Below are 16,442 nucleotides of genomic sequence, written 5' to 3' on the forward strand. Positions count from 1 at the left end.
TCTCTCTTTTATTCTTTTTCTCTCCTATTAATGTTGGTAGGCGTAGGATATTACTACTCGCCCCAGCGTCACTTAGCAGATGGGCTGCGCAATGTACCAGTTACTCTATTTTCATTCTTTCTATTTTTGGACATATTCAAATATTTCAAAAAAACTCATAACTTTCAAACCCTAACTCCAAATCTAACATGTTATATATAGAAATCCCTTAAAAAGATGTGTAGATTTCAAATATGGTATTATATATTAATCACTTTCAATGTCAAAAAAACTCATAACTTTCAAACCCTAACTTCAAATCTAACATGTTATATATAGAAATCCCTTAAAAAGATGTGTAGATTTCAAATATGGTATTATATTAATCACTTTCAAATCCTAACTCCAAATCTAACATGTTATATATGGAAATCCCTTTAAAAAAGATGTGTAGATTTGAAATATGCTATTATATTAATCATCATTCCTAAAATTCCATTTATGATGCAACCTTTATTAATATCTTCTTTATATGGGGTATTTTGAAAATCCCGTCTTAACGTTGATATTTCTGTTGTCTAATAAATTGGAAACATGTTGAGTACATTTCACAAATAATACAACCTTATGAACTTTGCGCGACACCACTTATCATGTTGTTTCTCGTGTGGCATTGTGAAAGATTTGAAGGGATTCGCCGATGCTGTCAGGTGTGTGTATGAGGGATGATTTTTTTCCGTTTCAACGCATGGGGAATAATGCCTTTTCGTGGAATTTGAAGCATGCATGGTTAAAAAAGAAATTCTGAATCATACACCTGATTTCATGAAAATTATTGTGACCTCTTCAAATAAAAAATTCATTTTAGTGTGGTATGTGCAAATCCGTTTATTACGTTTCCTTCTATATGAAAGATAATTGAGTTGTACTTTAAACTTTATAGGTCTCCGTGCATGTATGTTTAGAAGAAATTTGGTAACGAAAATCAGTAATGGGCATCTGGTAACTTACCAATTAAATCTTAATTTCTTATATATGTACATACATGTACGATCCTCATGATTTAGGCTCTCAATGATAAATCAAATAATGAAGGTAATGACTCCTTATACTGCAAATTAACTAGGAAGGTATTTAGATATTTAAATTAATCAATTCTTTCATGATTGAAGAGTAGCATCTCATACATGCATTTTAAGACCATTGGTAAAATATATATTACATGGCTGATGCAACAGAATGTTGTCTTGGGTCATTGGGCCAGGGAAGTGTGTTCTAATTCTCCCGGTGCAACGCACGGGCATATTTGCTAGTGATTAGTAAATAATAAAAATAAAAATAAAACATGTGTATTATACATAAAATATTTAGTACAACGTAAGTAATATAAACATGTGTCTTGTATATAAAATTTTTAGTAAAAAATAAGTAATAAAATTATGTATGAATATTTGTGCGTGAAAAATACTATACATACAAACGATGATTAGTAAACAAAAACATTTAAATATAAACCTGTGTATTATATAAAAAATATTTTGTTAATACGGACACTGAAAATATTTATTAGATAAATATGTTTATTGAATCAAAAAATACACTTGTGGTTTATATTAAATTATATAGAATGATGAATACAAACATGTACTAAATATATATGAATATTCAGTTGTGTATAACTCATGACTTATATCCAAAATAATTATGTAATATAAATATTAGCAATTATTCACATTAAGAGTTTAAATTTTAAATTATACAAACATTGTACTACAAATGTGTGTACAATTATTGAAACGTTTGTATAATTAAAATAATAGTTTTGAATTTTTGGAAAACAAATATGTAGTACGCACATTTATAAAACACATATATTTATATAATACTCAGGTTTATAAAATATTTTACCAAATATTTTTATGTAATACACATGTTTATAATTAAAAGTTTTTATTTACTAACCTTCGTCTGCATGTATAATATTTTTAACACACAAATATTTGACCATAATATTATATACTCCCTCGGTCTCAAAATAAGTATCTTAGCCTTGGTATAACTTTGCACTAAAGTTAGTACAAAGTTGAGACACTTATTTCAGGATGGAGGGAGTATATAATACACAGGTTTATATTGAAATGTTTTTATTACTAATCATCATTTGTATGTATAATACTCCCTCTATAAACTAATATAAGAGCGTTTAGATCATTATTTTAGTGATCTAAACACTCTTATATTAGTTTACGGAGGGAGTATATTTTTGGAGAGAGTATGCATAATTTTTTAACACACAAATATATGGACATAACTTTATTACTTATGTTTTACATTTCTTTTAATCTACTTATGTTTTACAAAGATCTTAAAAACAAATAGAGCCTGCCAAATGAGCTGCAGTATCGACATCCATCTAAGTTCCACATGGGTCCTCGTTTAATATGTATAGGTAAGTTGTTCGTATTAAGCATCCTACCCTGAATGGTTGAGGTGGCTGGAGCGTCTGAGGTTAAAGTGGGTGGTATTGGGTTTGAGGATTTTTTTGCATATATAAGCAGTACTGCTGTATGGTTTTTCTGTAAATAAAAATGCGAGGTAGCTTTGTGCAAAAATTCATAGCGGTGGTTGACTGTTTCCGCAAATAAAAATTTATGAGGGTGTTTTGTGTAAAATGCATCACACCAGTGCCTTCGCTCACTGATAAGTGGGGCCACGCTGTCTGGTTTTTCTGTGAATAAAAATGCGAGGTAGCTTTGTGCAAAAAATCGTAGTGGTGGTTGACTGTTTCCGCAAATAAAAAGTTTGTGAGGATGTTTTGTGTAAAAATACATCACACCAATGCCTTCACTCTCTGATAAGTGGGGCCATACACATGGATACACCCGCATATGTATAGTGTGACCGTATCTGCACGCTTAAGCAAGTAAGATGACCATAAAATTGTATTTTCAAAGTTCTGGCACCAAACTGAACATGCAGCGCAAGTTCTATGACTCCCGGTGATATAATATCACTAGGAGTCTCCCGGTGATATAATATCACTAGGAGTCATAGAACTTGCGCTCGATATTCGTTTGATTCTAAAACTTGTAAAATACGGAATTATGATCAATTAACTTGTCTCAGCGTGCAAATATGGTGCTTTATACGTATCTTGGCGTATGGCCTGCTCACGTGGGTGTCAGTGTGGCATAGGCCCACCTGTTAGTGGCTGCAAGCAAAAAAAAATTGGCAAATAACTCCACGACCTTTAATTTGTCTACGTACAGAATTCCTCAAATAAAATGGAAAAAGTGCAGCAAGGGGAATTCGGTCCTACGATCAACTGCTAAGAGCATTTACAGCCGTGATGGCCAAATCCGGCCTCTCAAACGCCCGTGGACGCGCCCGAGCTTGTCCACAAGCATTGACCGGGTACGCCTCATATTTGCCACTCTGCGTCCGCGTAGCTCATATCCGGCGCCTTATATCTATACTACACATGCAACGTTGATCTACTCTATGTGATCAAACGACGGACAACTAAAATCGGCTGCAAAGGAACACAAGATTGGCTGCAAACGGACATTAAAAACTTCGCCACATCCAAAAGATCATAGTTTGTCTCCGGACAAGTTCTTAAACTTCTACAACTAGAAACGATATAAACATTGAGGACGGGGAGGGGGGCGCAATCGCCACTTCCTCGCCGGGTCTTTGCCCTTCCCGTCGCCGGCGCAGTTGTAGGTGTATGTTGTGGGAATTGCACAATGTATTGCTCTTGGTGCATAGGCACGTATATATGATGTATAAAGGTGGGCCACGGACCTCGACTATACAAGGAACTAGGAGGCGGGCCCAATACCAATATGCACATAACACATATACTCAACACCCCCCCCCCCCCCCCCCCGCAGTCAAAGCGGCACCGCGGCTGACGCAAAGACTGGACCGGAACTCCTCAAATGACGCCGTAGGCAAGCCCTTGGTCATGATATCTGCAAATTGTTGGGAAGCAGGGACGTGTAAAACACGAATATGGCCAAGGGCCACCTGTTCCCGAACAAAGTGAATATCCAACTCAATATGCTTGGTCCGTCGATGATGCACCGGGTTAGCGGAGAGGTAGACCGCCGAGACGTTATCGCAGTAGACCACCGTGGCACGGTCAACAGGGCAAGAAAGCTCCTGAAGCAGCTGGCGAAGCCACGAACACTCGGCGACGGCGTTGGCCACCGCGCGATACTCAGCCTCACCACTTGAACGAGAGACCGTAGGCTGCCGCTTGGAGGACCACGAGATAAGTGAGGGTTCAAGGTAGACACAATAGCCCAAGGTGGAGCGACGAGTGTCAGGGCAGCCTGCCCAGTCTGCATCGGAGTAGGCGGTGAGGGCGGTGTCGGCGGAGGCATGAAGCGTGACGCCAAGATCCATAGTGCCACAGACATAGCGGACAATCCGCTTGACCACAGCCCAATGAGCGTCTCGAGGAGCATGCATATGAAGACACACCTGCTGCACGGCATAGTGGATCTCCGGCCGAGTCAAAGTGAGGTACTGAAGAGCACCAACGATAGACCGGTAGAAAGCAGCATCCGAAGCAGGAGAACCATCCATAGCAGAAAGCTTGGCCTTCGTATCAACAGGCGTAGCGACGGGCTTGTAGTTAAGCATGCCGGCGTGCTCCAGGAGCTCAGTAGCGTACTTCCGCTGATGAAGGAAGAAGCCATCGGGACGGCGCACCACCTCGACACCGAGGAAGTAGTGCAAAGGACTCAAGTCCTTGATGGCGAACTCAGTGCGAAGACGAGCCGTGAGCTGACTGAGGAGACCAGCCGTACATGCCGTCAGGATGATTTCGTCGACATAGAGCAGCAAGTAGGCCGTGTCGGAGCCCTGATGATAGACGAAGAGCGAGGCGTCCTAGCGGGTAGAGCGGAACCCAAGCTGGTGGAGAAACGCCGTGATGCGCTGGTACCAAGCGCGCGGAGCCTACTTGACTCCATACAAGGACCGCGAAAGCAGGCACACGTGGTCGGGAAGCGCCGGTCAACAAACCCGGTGGGCTGCTGGCAGAAGACCTGCTCCTCGAGGTGACCATGGAGGAAGGCGTTAGAGACGTCCAGCTGGTGCACCGGTGTGACGCCCTCGATTCAATCGTACACTAATCATACACGCAAATGTGTACGATCAAGATCAAGGACTCACGGAAAGATATCACAACACGACTCTAGACACAAATAAAATAATACAAGCCTTATATTACAAGCCAGGGGCCTCGAGGGCTCGAATACATCAGCTCGAAAACACAAGAGTCAGCGGAAGCAACAATATCTGAGTATAGACATAAGTTAGACAAGTTTGCCTTAAGAAGGCTAGCACAAAAGCAACATCGATCGAAAAGGCAAGGCCTCCTGCCTGGGAGCCTCCTAACTACTCCTGGTCGTCAGCGGCCTCCACGTAGTAGTAGGCACCCACAGTGTAGTAGCAGTCGTCGTCGAAGGTGGCGTCTGGATCCTGGGCTCCACCATCTGGTTGCGACATCCGAGAAGAATGGAAAAGGGAAAAAAGGGGAAGCAAAGCAACCGTGAGTACTCATCCAAAGTACTCGCAAGCAAGGTTCTACACTACATATGCATCGGTGTCAATGAAATGGGTTGTATATGTGGATTGAACTGCAGAATGCTAGAAGAGGAGGGAAAAGCCTAGCCTATCGAAGACTAGCATCTTCAAGCAGCTCCAAGCATCTTACAGCATCAGAAGAGATAAGAGTAGCATAAAGTACGGTAGTAGTAGTGTTATCAACCTCGGCCAGAGATCCTTTCTCGACTCCCTGCGAGAAAGCAATCCCAGAGCCATACTATCCAGTTATCACCTCAAGTATCCAGTTCTAGTTGTATCGATCGGGATACAACTCCAAGTGTCCGTTACCGTAGGACAGGCTATCGATAGATGTTTTCTTCCCTGCAGGGGTGCACCAACTTACCCACCACGCTCGATTAACTCCGGCCGGACACACTTTCCTGGGTCATGCCCGGCCTCGCCAAACAATACGCCGCAACCCGACCTAGGCTTAATAGAGAGGTCAGCACGCCGGACTAAACCTATGCCCCCAGGGGTCATGGGCCATCGCCCCGGGAATTCCTGCATGTTGTGAATGCGGCCGGTGAGCAGACCTAGCTACCTCCTTCAAAAAGGCAAGTGCTTACCAGTCCAACCCGGCGCGTGCCGCTCAGTCGTTGACGTCTATTAAGCTTCGGCTGATGCATACGACGCAGAACGCCCATATTATGCCCACGTGATGGTTAGTGCTATCAGGCCAGAGGCCCCTCGGATCAAATATCCAAATCGTAGTGGATTAGGAATGCGCGGTAACAAGCAGAGACTCACAAAACATGTGACCCCGTCACCCCGTCTCGAGGACTTGCGGCAAGGGCTAAGAATGCCCGGCCACGCCTCGTAATTATCTCGCAGGCACCCTCCAGGTCAACCCGACTCCTCTTCACTCGCAAATATGCTCGCGCGGGTACCCCTCAGGGCTGACCCGTCTTTAGTAACAGGGTTCAGTGTAAAGTCATAGTAACCATAGTAACCGTGTGTCTAACCCCAAGGGGAAAACCTGAGGAATCACCCTTGACGGATTCCACTCAATGTAATCATCAAGGTGAACGTAAGAGGATCCACCCTCGAGGTTCACACTTGAGGGGTTGCAAGACAGAGTCGAATCAGAAGTGGTTAAGGCGGAATCACCCTCGATGACCACGACCGAATAGCTACACTACAGGGTTAACATCAGAAGTGCTGATGAGGTCTCACCCTCGGCACTCGATAGTAACCCAGTAGTGTCGAGCAACTAAGGGGAAAGTGATGTGCGGTGCCTGGTCTTCGATCCCGTTGATCGGTTCTTCGATGATGAAGCAGGGGCAACAAGGACAAGGTGGGGGTCACTGATGGATCACTAACCAACCTATACTAAGCAGTTTAGGATAACCAGGTAGGTAACAATAAGCAGGTTACAAAAGCAGGCTATGCATCAGAATGGGAGCAAATAATTACAGTAGCAAAATCTAATGCAAGCATGAGAGAAAGGAAATGGGCGATATCGGGATGATCAAAGGGGGGGGGGGCTAGCCTAGAAGCTCTGCTGAAAAGGAAGAAGTGTCGTTGTCAACGTAGTCGATCACAGGGGCGACATCGGTCTCGGGGTCTACCGAAGAGAAGAGGGGGAAGAAACAATAAATATAAAGCAAACATAGCATCACAAAGCATAACATGGCAATATGCTGTGTCAGGTGTGACCTAACGTATGGCTACACGATAAAGGTGAAGGGGGAATTCAACCGGGAATGTATTCCCGGTTCCGGACCTGTGTCAGACAGATGACCGGAGGGGGAATGTTCCATGATCATATAGTTAGAGGCAGCTGACAGGTAAACGGACCGAGAATTCGGATTCGTCTCGTCGTTCTGAGCAACTTTCATGTAGAAAACATTTTCATCCGAGTTACGGTTTATTATCTACGAATTTTCAAAGATTAAAGCATTTCTAGAAATTATTTAAATTAACAGAAATGGAAAAAGACGTCAGCATGACATCAGCAGGCCAACAGACCCGCTGACTGGTCAAACTGACCAGTGGGTCCCACCTGTCATAGACAGAGGGGCTAGTAGAGTTTTATTTTAACTAAACAGAGTTAATTAACTACTGGACCCCACCTGTCAGTGACTCATTTAACTAAATAATTAATTTTAATTATAAAAACGTTTTAGTTAAACTAATTATGCGGTGGGGACTGCACATCAGTGGCACTGGCTGCCCAGTCAGCATGTTGACTGGGTCAACCCAGTCAACGGGGCCCCCAGGGCCCACGAGGCAGAGACCAGGGGAGTGGCCCTGACCAGCCACATCGGCAGGGCGCTGGAGAAGGCTCCGGCGACCTCTCCCACGGCGGCACGACGCCGGAGACGGCCGGGATTCGCCTACAGGGGGCCAACACGGGCGCGGGCGGCCGCGTTCGAACGAAGAGAGCCCGCCGCGTCGCGTTGTGAGGCCGGCCGGAGCTGGATCTGCCGGAAACGGCACCGGCGACGAGTGGAGGTGGTGGTGGCGTTCGGGACCTCGTCGGGATCGCGCGACGGGGCACGGGGAGGGGCGCGGCAAGGTCCATCCGAACGGTCGTTCGATGCTGCGCCGTTAGGTGGCGATGGTAGCTCTGGGGGCGCGCTGTAGCGGCGGGGGCAGCGGCGGTCGGCACCGCGGGCGAGCAGCAGCAGGCAACGCGGCGGCGCTAGCAGCGGCGGCGAGTTGCCGCGCAGAAGCAGGCAGCAGAGCAGCGGCACCCGGGAACAGCAGGGGACGGCTGTGGCGGGAGCGCGGGACCAGGCGGCTGCGGGAAGGCGGTGCATGCGGGCGGCGCAGCGGCAGGAGGAGGCGCGCGGGGGCTCGCTGGACTCCTTGGAGCTCCACGAGCTCGGTAGCGAGCCGGACTCGAGCTGCGATAGCAGTGGCTATGGCGGCGAGCATGACTACGGCGGCGGGTATGGTTTTGACGAAAACGACGGCTACGAGCAAGGAGAGGAGCAGGGAAAAGAGGGGATCGACGCGGGTTCTCACCGAGGAGCTCCAGAAAGGTTCGGTGAGGGCTTAGTAGCAGCAGAATGGCGACGCTCGTTGCAGAAGCGCCGGCGATCGAAGCAAAGGGGGCGGCTCGATTCTCCCTTTGCAGCGGCTCCCAGCTCGCGTTCGTGGACGGAGACGAAGTGGACGACGACGACGCAGAAGATGGGCACGATGGCGAGGCGAACGGGGCTCGGTGGCCGCGAGGCACGGCGGCGACCGCGTCGGCCTCCTCTCCAGAACGAAGGAGAGGGAGAGGGAGAGGCGGATCTGGGGGAGGAGAGGCGCAAGTGGGGGTGGGGAGAGAGGATCGAGGCGACGGGGAGGGAGGGGATCCTTATCCCCTCGTCGGCGACCACTCGCGCGGGTCGGTCGAACAGAAGAAAGGGGAAGACGACACGGGAGGGCGAGTGGGCCGGCTAGGGTGGGCCGATGGCCAGCTGGGCCGTTTGGCCCAGTGGGGCAGGGGCTTTATCTCTCTTCTCCTTTTTCTCCTTCTTTGCTTTCTGTTTTTTATTTAATAACAGAGATGGGTAGGCAAATATTGGGCATGCTATTTACTTAGGAAAAATATGGGAATTGCCCCTTTTATTCCCTAGTGATCTTAGACAGTGCCACAAATATTTTGGAGACCAGAAGAATTCATTTGGTATTTTTCATAAATAGGATAGCATTTAAAAATGTTGAGTTGGTGCTGTTAAAATTGCTAATGCTCATCTTTGCACAAAAGTGATGTTGTGTTCCTTAACAAATAATTGTTATGAAATTTTTGACAAATGATGAACATTTTTCCAGGAACTTTTGAGCAACTTCAAACTTCACTTGAATTTGATGGAATTTCAAATGGGATATTTGAACAAAGGTGATTAAGCACTGTTTGGAAAAATGATTAGCTTAATCACAGAGGGTTACTGCAGCATGACACTGGGGGTGTTACAACCGCCCAAGCACGGGAGACCGCAAGGTGGAGAACCGTGTGTATCGTGTCGGGCTTGACGACCGGAGCGAAGGTGTCGGTGAAGTCAATGCCAGCACGCTGTCGGAAGCCACTAACGACCCAGCGCGCTTTGTAGCGATCAAGGGTACCATCAGGATGGAGCTTGTGTTTAAAGACCCACTTCCCGGTAATCACGTTGGCGCGCCGGGGACGGGGAACAAGCTGCCACGTGTGGTTGCGCAACAGGGCGTCAAACTCCTCTTGCATTGCAGCCATCCAGAGCGGGTCACGAAGAGCGGCTCGAACGGAGGACGGCAACGGCAATGGCTCAGAGGTGGACGTCGCATGGACGTAGCCATCCGAGGCATAGCGCGAGCTCGGGCGAAAAACACCCGCACAGGCGCAGGTGACCGGACCGGACACAGGCGCCAAGGGGGTCGTGGGCGCCAACGTCGGGGGGCGCTGGGGGAGCCACAGTGGCCGCGGGCGCCGAGGGGGCCGCTGGTGCCAACGTCGGGGGCGCCAGCGCCGCGGCTGTAGGAGGCGCCGCATGCGGGGGCACGCCTCAAAGCCAGGGGCGGGGCAAGAGAGGCGCGCGAGCGCCCTGGGAGAGGCGTCGAGGAGCCCGCATCACCGGTGGCGGGAGGAGCAGCCGGGGTTACCTGGTGAAACAGAAACACATGCTCATCAAAGTAAATGTGCCGAGAAGTGAACACACGGTGGGAGACGGGATCATAGCACCGATATCCCTTGGGGTTAGAGGGGTAGCAAGCGACATATCGAGGTGCAAGCTTGTGAGAAGCAGTGTCGGCAGTGCTAGGATAGCAAAGGCACCCAAAAATACGCAAGTCGTCATAAGACGGGGGCGTACCAAAGAGAAGATGGTGAGGTGCGTAGTTCCACCGTGGGTGGCAGGGTCTAATGTTAAGAAGAAGTCATGCAGTGGTGAGTGCATCTGGCCAGAAACGAGGCGGCACGTTGGCATGAAATAGGAGCGTGCGAACGTAGTCATTTAGAGTGCGAAGGATGCGTTAGGCATGACCGTTCTGCTGCGAAGTGTACGGGCATGTGAGGCGGAAAACTGTAACGTGATGCGACAAAAAGGTGCGGAAAGCAAGGTTGTCAAACTCTTTTCCATTGTACGTCTGAAGTGCAAGAATGGGACGCCCAAACTGCGTGCAGACATAGGAGTAAAAAGCCGTCAAGGTAGAGAGTGCATCCGACTTTCTGCGCAAAGGAAAAGTCCACACATAATGAGAATAATCATCAAGAATGACCAGATAATATAAATAGCCCGAGTTACTGGGAACCGGAGAAGTCCACACATCGCTATGAATCAACTGAAAAGGAAAAGAAGCAATGGTGGTGGAATTATTAAATGGCAGACGAACATGTTTGCCGACTCGGCAGGCATGACAAGTGTGATCCTCAAACTTATTTCAACTAAAACTGAAACTCCTAAGAATATGACGAGGTGTGACGGGGTTGAGATGACCCAAGCGAGCGTGCCAGAGATCGACTCCAGCGGAGAGAGCAACCGGTGCGGTGGTGGTGGATGAAGGCAAGTGCACCGGATAGAGCTGGTCGGGTTGTCACATCGGTGAAGTACCATCCTGGCTCGAGTGTCTTTGACACAAAAACCAAGCTCGTCAAATTCAACGGTAACAGGATCTTCACGAGTGAAACAACGAACAGAAATGAGATTCTTAATAAGATGAGGTGACACAAGTATGTTAGACAAAGATAATGGAGTAGAACTAGAAGGAAAAGAAGTGTGCCCAATGTGTGTGATAGGAAGTGTGGAACCGCCGCCGACAATGATGCGGCGGTCGGTGGAGACAGGAGTGAAGGAGGCAAGGTTACCATGATGACCAAACATGTGAGCCGTAGCACCGGTGTCCATGTACCAATCACCACCTCCAGTGTAGTTATTCGGCGTAGGAGCGGCATGCAATGCGGGGAGGAGCACCGGGTCCCAGGGCGCCGGCAGCAGGGCCGGCGAGGGGGACGGAGACGCCATGGGGAGGCCGTAGCCGCCGCTCGGTTGCGGCGGTGGGTACTCTCCATACGGTATGGGTAGTAGCCCCGACTGCGATTGCGGTGCCGGGTAGGCCGGGTGGCCCGCCGGAGAAACCTGCTGGCCCGCTGACAGATGTTGCAAGTGCAGGGCGCCGTCAGGCTGCTGCGAGTGCTGGCCTGCTGACGACCCCCACCAGTACCCGGTAGACCCGTACACGGGCGGAGCACCGTATGTAGGATTCCCGTACATGGGAGCGGGCGCATCAAACGCCCTGCGCAATAGCAAGGGGTCGACAGGCAGAGGCGGCGTCGGCGGCGGGGCGACGGCGGACTGGCCGGAGAGCGCTGGCGGTGACGGGGTCGCGCCATAGGACGCCGGCGGCGGCAGAGCCGCGCAGGCGGGCCTGTAGCGGGACTGGCCGGAGAGCGCCAGCGGCGGCGGCGGAGCAGCGCCAAAGGACGCCGTCAGCGGGACAGCAGAGGCGGCGGCGGATGGGCCGGTGGACGCCATCGGGTGGCTCGGACGATCTGGCGAGCGGGCGCGGGTGATGCGGCTGTGAGTGATACGTCCATTTTGCATCATGCTTTTATATCGATATTTATTGCATTATGGGCTGTTACTACACGTTATGTCACAATACTTATGCCTATTCTATCTTATTTTACAAGGTTTACATAAGGAGGGAGAATGCCGGCAGCTGGAATTCTGGGCTGGAAAAGGAGCAAATATTAGAGACCTATTCTGCACAACTCCAAAATTCCTGAAACTCCACGAAAGTTATTTTTGGAAATAATAAAAAATATTGAGCGGAAGAAGTACACCAGAGGGGGACCCACCTGGCCACGAGGGTGGGGGCACGCCCTACCCCCCAGGGGGCGCCCCCTGCCTCGTGGGCCCCCTGTTGGCTCTCCGGTGGCCATCTTCTGCTATATGAAGTCTTTCATCAAGGAAAAAATCATAAGCAACCTTTCGGGACGAGACTCCGCCGCCACGAGGCGGAGCCTTGGCGGAACCAATCTAGGGCTCCGGCAGAGCTGTTCTGCCGGGGACACTTCCCCTCCGGGAGGGGGAAATCATCGCCATCGTCATCACCAACGCTCCTCTCATCGGGAGAGGGCAATCTCCATCAACATCTTCACCAACACCATCTCCTCTCAAAACCCTAGTTCATCTCTTGTATCCAATTCTTGTCTCCAAGTCCGGGATTGGTACTAGTAGGTTGCTAGTAGTGTTGATTACTCCTTGTAGTTGATGCTAGTTGGTTTGTTTGGTGGAAGATCATATGTTCAAATCCTATATGCATATTAATACCCCTCTGATTATGAACATGAATATGCTTTGTGAGTAGTTACGTTTGTTCCTGAGGACATGGGAGAAGTCTCGCTATTAGTAGTCATGTGAATTTGGTATTCGTTCGATATTTTGATGAGATGTATGTTGTCTAACCTCTAGTGGTGTTATGTGAACATCGACTACATAACACTTCACCATTATTTGGGCCTAGAGGAAGGCACTGGGAAGTAATAAGTAGATGATGGGTTGCTAGAGTGACAGAAGCTTAAACCCTAGTTTATGCGTTGCTTCGTAAGGGGCTGATTTGGATCCATATGTTTCATGCTATGGTTAGGTTTACCTTAATAATTTTGTTGTAGTTGCGGGTTCTTGCAATAGAGGTTAATCATAAGTGGGATGCTTATTCAAGTAAGAACAGCACCCAAGCACCGGTCCACCAACATATCAAATTATCAAAGTACCGAACGTGAATCATATGAACGTGATGAAAACTAGCTTGACGATAATTCCCATGTGTCCTCGGGAGCGCTTTTCTCCATATAAGAGTTTGTCCAGGCTTGTCCTTTGCTATAAAAAGGATTGGGCCACCTTGCTGCACTTTATTTACTTCTGTTACTTGTTGCTCGTTACAAATTATCCTATCACAAAACTATCTGTTACCACTTATTTCAGTACTTGCAGAGAATACCTTGCTGAAAACCGCTTATCATTTCCTTCTGCTCCTCGTTGGGTTCGACACTCTTACCTATCGAAAGGACTACGATAGATCCCCTATACTTGTGGGTCATCAGCGAGCGGCTCGGCGATGCGGCTGGTATGTGCGGGCGAGCGATGCAGCGGAGAACGAAGCGGCAGGCGGGCGGCGTGGTCAACAACTAGTGGTGGATAACAGTAGCACTAGCAGCCGCTCAAATCTTGAAGCGCGGCTACGGCGACCACCAAAGCAACCAGGTTTGGCGGGCTCTAAAGCGTGGCCACTACCAAAGGCCGCTCAAAGCTTGCAGTAGCGTCAAGGGCAGGATGGATGGAGCAGGTCCTCATGGCCTCTTCAAGCGGCGTGCTGGCGAGCAGCGGCTCGGATCGGGATGCACGGATCGGGCGGGAGGCAGCAGCAGCTCGGCTTGGGACGGGGCGGCTGCAGTTGGCGGCTGGCGCGATGGGATCGCGGGCGGCAGCGTGTGGAGAAGTGAAGCAGCGGCGGCGGATCGCGATAGGAGGGCGCGGGCGGCGGCGGCGCGGATAGACGCACGGTGGCGGCGGCGGAGCGGAAGCGAGGAACGAAACCTAAAAAACTGATACCATGTAGAAGTGCATGCTCTAGCCAATGCAACCAAAAGACCGATCTGATGGAAGAGACTAGGCAGCACATTATATGTCAACACTCCCCCTCACCTGTGGCTCCCTCAGGCCTAAACGTGGACCGAAAGTGGGCTGCAATTTAATTGCGCCAGCCGGGTCGTGAACTCAAGACCTCTTGGCTCTGATACCATGTATGTTGTGGGAATTGCACAATGTATTGCTCTTCGTGCATAGGCACGTATATATGATGTACAAAGGTGGGCCACGGACCTCAACTATACAAGGAACTAGGAGGCAGGCCCAATACACAATATGCACATAACACATACTCAACAGTAGGCATCCGCGGCTAGTGGAGGGTCTTGGTCATGTGACGAGGTGGTGCACGTGTCGCCGTCGTTGGAGTTGGAGTCGAAGATGACGATGAGCCCCTTCATCCGATGGGCTGCCCTGTCCTGCTCCCGCTTCAACCTGGCGACCCGAGCCTTCTGCACCACTTTGCAAGCATGTGTGCCTCTTTGTTACAATCACGCTTCTCATGGATCACTTCTAAAGAGGAGAACATAGTCAACTTCGTCTTGATCTCGTCAATCATGATTTTTCTCAGACCTAAATAAGTCTCCTGATGTGCTTCACAGTGGTTGGACAATCCGTAGATACTTGTATCTGTTGAACATTGAGGTTGAGTGCTAGAGACAATGCTTCATTGCATGCAACCACTTCAAGCGTCTCTGGTTCATTTAAATCGTCCACCACGATAGCAATGACTGATCTTCTCTCACCACTCCTAGCTGGAGCCACATCTACATTGATCTTGACCCATTTTGCTGTGATGGATCCCATTTGTGTCAATGTGCACTACGAGCTCCATGATGAACTTTCTCCCTCTTCTTGGGAATTAGAGCCAATTCTGCAAGGTAATTGTTGATGAAACACAATGTAGATAGTGGAGATTGGAACTCCTGCTCATGTATAGCTCTCTTCCTCACCCACCAGACCGCCCATAATGCAACAAGAGCTTTCAAAAAATCTTCTTTCCTTGTCGTAGTTTGTAGCTTCGACAGCCATAAGTGTTCATCATCAACATTGATAGCAATCATATGTTCAACAAGTTCCTCGTCAAGCAGAGCCCGCACGTACTTTTCCATCCGACAATTTATAAGAGCATGATTTTAGTGTTCCTCGGCCCGGTTACAGGTCGTGCAAATATTGAAATATTTGAGACCGTGATATGCCGCTGAAAACGGACCTCTTCTGCGGGAATTGAATTCTGTGCTAGTCTCCATGCAAAAAATTTAAGTCCAGCAGGTATCTTTGCCCCCCATAGTCCGCGTCATTTATTTGTGTTCGCCTTCCCATCAAAACAACAACCTCTCCCATCTAGCTGGTCCTCTCGTCTTCGTTTTGTCTCCACTAACATCCAATAGGTCGACCGAAACGTGAAAGATCCAAACCTTTCATACTACCAAGCCTAGCAATCCTCCGAGGAGATTGGCGCTGAAGGGATATTCATTATTGCACACGCGTCAATATGCTGAAGGTGCTGGAAACAAACTCACTGTTCCGTCTTCTCTCTACCCCTTTAATAAGGTCCGCCACCATCTTAGGCGGCTTTGTATATTGAGGATGAACAACACGTAGAATGAAATCTTTCGAGATCCAATTGTGGTTTCAAATACTTGTGGTGTTTATGTTCCCAATTCTTCTAACAAGGCCTTGTTTGAGGACCGCTCTACCTTCTGTAATCGCACGCCAAATCTTAGACGGGTGGGCGCCTAGCTCCGAATCCAGAAAATCACAAGCGGGATAGTACAGAACTTTTAATAACCGAGCACTTAGCGAGTCAATTTCCTGCACCAATCCCCATGCTTGTTTTGCAAGCATTGCCAAGTTGAAAATCTGTGTGTCTCAAAAAACCATGACCCCATATATTTTGGCATCGTCAAAACATCCCATGATACCCAAGCTACTTTGTTCTCACCACTTCTGCTCCCCCACAAGAACTTCCTAAGCATAGTGTTGGTACTGTAGCAAAGTCCTCTAGGGAGTAGGAAACAAGACATAAAAAAAGTTGGAATCGCCTGAGCTACTGCTTTGATCAATACCTCCGTCCCAGCTGCTGCTAAACATTTGTCTATCCACCCTTCCAACTTCCCCCAAATGAGATCTTTTATACTCCAAAAAAGTTGGAGTATATTTGAAGTCACCATTAGTTGATCTACCCACCTCTATGTGCAACCCAAGATATTTCTCTGAGAACAATTATTTGTGACCTCTAGGATTTCCTTAACCATTGCCCTAGTTTCTCCGGACAACCCT

At 48.5% G+C, this 16,442-nt stretch overlaps 1 long non-coding RNA gene across 1 annotated transcript; it reads right to left on the bottom strand.

Moving 5' to 3' along the window:
* Window positions 1-5,189: 5,189 nt before the first annotated feature.
* Window positions 5,190-8,914, bottom strand: LOC141041751 (uncharacterized). Its single transcript, XR_012203209.1, has 2 exons — window positions 8,572-8,914; window positions 5,190-5,489 (listed from the first exon to the last, which is right to left on the bottom strand). It is a non-coding gene; the product is annotated as an uncharacterized lncRNA (long non-coding RNA).
* Between the last annotated feature and the right edge of the window lie 7,528 nt (window positions 8,915-16,442).

Source organism: Aegilops tauschii, chromosome 2, assembly GCF_002575655.3.
Source record: "Aegilops tauschii subsp. strangulata cultivar AL8/78 chromosome 2, Aet v6.0, whole genome shotgun sequence".
In the NCBI taxonomy this organism is placed as follows: domain Eukaryota; kingdom Viridiplantae; phylum Streptophyta; class Magnoliopsida; order Poales; family Poaceae; genus Aegilops; species Aegilops tauschii.